The sequence below is a fragment of the Mustela putorius genome, unplaced genomic scaffold (genome assembly GCF_011764305.1).
Source record: "Mustela putorius furo isolate JIRA1106 unplaced genomic scaffold, ASM1176430v1.1 tig00537248_pilon_pilon_pilon, whole genome shotgun sequence".
Classification (NCBI taxonomy): domain Eukaryota; kingdom Metazoa; phylum Chordata; class Mammalia; order Carnivora; family Mustelidae; genus Mustela; species Mustela putorius.
In genome coordinates this window covers 8,349,220-8,354,116 of record NW_025422387.1, presented here as the reverse complement: position 1 = coordinate 8,354,116, position 4,897 = coordinate 8,349,220, and positions in this window count along the sequence as shown.

The window sequence follows — 4,897 nt, the reverse complement described above, 5'->3', positions numbered from 1 at the left end:
CCAGGGTCCCTCCCAACCCCTCATCCCAGCTGCCCAACTGCTAGTGAAGACTGCTAATTGCCCTTTGGTCCCAATTCTCCTCTTTTAGAAACCGGACCCTGAGCTTCAGTAGGCTGAGGGCCTCCTGGGCTACAGACTACATTTCCCATACTCCTTTGCAGCAAGGTGAGCCATGTGATTCAGTTCTGGCCAGTGGGCTGTGAGCAGGTGCAAAGCGTGCCACATCCAGGTGATGCCCTTAGACAGGAAACTTCTTGCCCTCTACTTTCTTCTTCCCCCACTGCAGCCTCGGTGATTATGGACCATTTTAGACCATGCGGATGAGGACGGTATTTGGGGGGATGGCGGAACAATAAGATAGAACAAACCTGGGTCCCTGTAAAACCCAGTGGGACAGAACTGCCTACCTTCTCGGAACTAGTGTTCCAGTTTGGGGGTCTTTTCATTATAGCAACTTAATCTCTATGCTTACGCATTTATTCTGTATGTCGAAGACTTCATTTATTCTTCGTTTCCTGTTGAAGAACCTCTGGTCTTAGCTGGGCGTTTGGCTGCCTGTTATAAAGACTACATTTCCCAGCCTCCCTTGCAGCTAACTATGGCATGTGACTAAGTTCTGACCAATGAGCTATGAGTGGGAATAGCATGTATCAATTATAGGGAGTGTCCTTAAAAAGAAGAAATGTGTCTTTCTTCATCCTTTCCTCCTTCCTGCTGCCTGGAATGAGGATATAATGGCTGGCCCCTCAGCACCCATATGGGACTATGAGGTGACCTTGGGAATGGAATTATTTCACAGCTGAGCAACCAAAAGCAAAGGAGCTTGGGTCTTTGGTATCAATGAGACACTACTACAATAGCCCTAGGCAACCTAACCACAGGCTTTTAAGTGAAAGAGAAATAAACCTCTATTTTGGCTTAAGCCACTTATTTTGTCTTTTCTGAATTACAAAGCTAAACGTAATCCTGATATATTCACATGCATTAGTTCATTCTGAAACAAAGCGTAAACACAAAATAATGGAACTGGGTGTGCAGGTCTGGGATGGATCCTCTGTACCCCTCTGCGTGGGCCACCAAGAGGCCAGACTGCCCCCCAGAAAACTCTGGAGGGGCTGGACGTAGAGATTAGGAATGAGTGGGCTTTACACCCTCGTGAGAGCAAAGAGCCCTACCAGGCCACCGCAAAGAGCCTTGGGTCCTCACCCCTGGTGTCGGGGCATGAGTAGATGCCCCTCTCTAAGCCTCATCCACTTCCTCACCGGCAGCTAACAGTCTTGTCAGGCCTCCCAGGAAGATGGGCTTGAGGCTCTGAGTCAGAGCGATGCTGGCCCCAGGCCCCAAGTGTGCATGGAAAATTAGGCAACTGTCTTCTCTGACTTACACCCACCCCAACCTCCACTCATACCAGCTACTTCCAAAAGCGGCTCCTACGCACTGATTTGAAACACCCTCCCAGCTTCATAAAACTCTATCCCCCCCAATCATTAATATCACATTGGAGTATACTTTGTTCTCCCCATAAGGCAAGCGGCATGAACCCTTGTGCCTGAGACCAAGAAGGGAAAGTGCACCCCTAGACAGGCAGAGAATGAAAAACAAACCACCCAGGTTGGCCTCATTTTTGTGGAGGGCCAAGCCCGGATTGGGCTCAAACCTAGGCAGCTCAAAGCAAGTGAATACAATTCAGGAGACCTGTATGAACTGTGCGGGCCATCGATCGGGGTGCTTCCTGTTGCAAGAGACAGAAGTCGTGGGCTGAAGCATAAAGGACAAGGCCCCGGCTTGCATCAATAAACAGTCCATGCATGTCTCCCGATTCCCTCTTGAAGTTCTGACAGTCTATTTGAGCAGCGTGGCCCTTGGTCCCACCCTTGAACCAATCGCTGTGGCTCGGGGAGATAAGACCCTCACACTGGGTCAGGCTGGGGTCACATGCTCCTCCTCCCGATTCAGAGCAGTCACCTTCTTGCAGGACTTGTCAGAAACTTTACATGAATATGAGAGAAAAGAGCGCATATGGGGTTTCCCAAATTGCTTTGATTCTGAGCTAAACAATCGGGAGATCTGTTACACTGCGCTCGAGCAGTGGCTGCCTCCTTTCCATGGAGCAGAAGCTCTCAGTTTGCTCCAGTCCCTACCATTCCCAAAAGTCTAGCTCCTTCCCTGCCTCCCTGCCTCTCTGCAGACACCTAAGTTTGATATGGGGCTAGCGATGAGATGTTAAGTCCCAAATGCACAAATGGGAAGCATTACACACTTGGAGGGAAATCAGATAACCCTCACTCAATGGCACTATTCCCTCATAAATACACGAGTGTGTGCACTCTCCCACAGGCACACACGTGGACACAAACATGCGTGCATGCAGGGTCGTGAGCACACGGGTGCACACATAACCACACACAGACGACTAGGGACACAAAGCCTCAGCCGTCACGTCCCCAACGAGAGGGTCCCAAACAACCTGCCACTCCACAGGTACGGGGCCCCATGTCCTGCCTTGCGCAGGTCCTGCCCAGGCTGGGGAAGGGGGAGCAGCCGTGGCATGACCCTGGGCCCCCTCCTCACATCCCACCTTGTCTGGATTCCCAGGCTTGAGGCTGGAGTAAAGGACTAGATGGAGGAGGGGTCTCGGGAGGCAGGGTGCTGGAATCAGCCCGGTGAGGGGACAGAGGAAAGCCGCAGGGAGCCCACGGGGTCCTCCAACCCAGGACAGGGGCCCCAGCAGGGAGAGGGGGAGGCTGGGCGTGTCCAGACAGGTACACACAGCTGGCGGCCCAGGCTGCCAAGCTCTCCGCACAGCCCTGGACAAACACAGAGACGCTCCTGCTCCCAAGACCCTCGGCTAGGCTTCCCGATCCCCCCTCGGAGCGGTGTGAGAGGGCAGAGACAGAAAGTGAGGGTCCCTGTGCCCATACCCCGACCTGCGAGACCAGGTCATGTCATCTTTGCATGGTATCCACAGCCTCGGCTTCCACCACCCATGTCCTTGCCCTCTCCCTGTGCCCCCATCCTGCCCTTGGCAATCCTGGGGTGTCAGCCAGGGAGGGCTACAGTAAGATCATTGGCAGGTGTTATCTGAATGGGGTCAACAGGGCCCTCGGCTTCTTATCTCTGGCCCGCTGAGACCAGAAAGGGAACAAACAGCAGCTGACGAGTCTCCCAGGAGTGTGGCCGAGGGCAGAGGCCCAACTGGGAGACAGAACACCTGGGACTGAGGTGAGCTCTGCCACTCACTGGAGGAAGCGCTCAGTTGTTCTGTGCCTCAGTTTCCTCATTTGCAAAAATGACCATTACAGTAACAACCACGTGGGTGATTGCAGGGGATTAAACGAAATGACTGCTAAGGCCCATTTGCACGTGGCAGGTACTCAAGCCATGGATACATTCTGGCTCTTTCCCACCCCTTGTGGCTGGGGAGAAGCGCTCAGGACATAGTAAGAACCAACCTTGATTGACATATGCCAGGTCCGTAGCAAGAACCCGCAAACCACCCATTTCACAGATCAGAACACTGAGGCTCTGAAGCAGAGCTTCGCTTGCTCAAGGCTGGTGAGGAGGAACAGCGTCAGGCTCGATTTTGGCTGAATCCTCTGCTGGGGTTCTCTGCGCCCCCTCTATTCTGGGGAGCTCACGCTGTAAGATTCCAAGGAAATACTGCTGGGCCTGGTGGCTTCGGGAGGCACAAAGCTGAGAATGAAGGGCAGTGTCTGGGGTCCAGGAGAGAAGGGGACAGAGGCAAAGGGATGTCACTGCCGCCCTCAGGTTCTCCTCTTGAGAGAGGGAGTGGTGCCTGGCGGGGCAACAGCCTGGGGAGAGGAGAGGAGGTGGGAGCTGCAAGTGAGCCCCGTCCAGCACAGAGGTGCAGCCTGAGGCCCAGAGAAGGGACAGCACTTGCCCACACACACAGTCTGCAGGAGGCTGGAAGGGGGTCCCAGGGGAAGGCCTCACTATCTAAGAGGGGCTGTGATGCCTGGTGGACTCCTTGCTCCGAGCCTTGTTTCCAGCAAGGCAGTGAGGTTTGGATAGGGCTCCCCAATGCCAAGCTCTTGTGGGTCCTAGCCATCGCTGGGACCTCAGCACGCCCCCAGATGGGGTAAGGGCCGGCCCCCTCTAGAGAAAGAGCCAAGGGAGGCTGGAGGGGCAGGGCTCCGCCTTCCCTGCCCTGAGCCAGGCTTCCCCATCAGAGACACTTTGCTGCCCCCTGGTGGCTCCCAAAGATTCAAATTCCCCCCTCGGTTTTCTAAGAGATTCTCCCCATGGGGGAGAGGCACCCAATTCCAGGACCGGCACCCACCCTCGTTGCGACCCACAGGTTAAGTCCAAACCCACTGTCAGTCCTGCTTCCTACCTCAGGGTCCCATCACCACTAGCCAGCACACGAAGAAGGCTGAGGTCCAAGAAATAGAACCATATTGAAAATCACGGGGTCTGAGCATGGCTGGGCCACGTGCCTGCCAGGACAGCGAGTGGGTTTGGTCGCCATCCTGTGCCTCAGTCTCCCCATCTTTAGAAGAGGGATGATATAATGGTTTCTGCTTCATGGTGCCTTTCCGAACATTACAGAAGGCGATGAGTGGAAAGGTCTTAGAGGAGTTTCCAGCACATACAAAGCACTAGAGAAAGCCAGGTGTTACTGTCCTTGCGCACCTGGGTCTCAGTACAGCTGCACAGAATGACCCCCTCTCCTCCTGGGCAGGTCCCCCAGGTGAGGGAAGCCCTGCCAGGAGTTCAGCACAACTGGACTGTCTCAGAGCTCCAAGGTTTGAATCCTGGGCTTTCTGGTCCCAGCTGTGTGAGGAAGAGTCCCTTCAAGCAGGGCCAGCCTCAAGGTTGCTGGGGGCCTTCTGTGAGCTCGCGGAGCCAGAAAGATGGGACCAGCTGGAGTCACAAA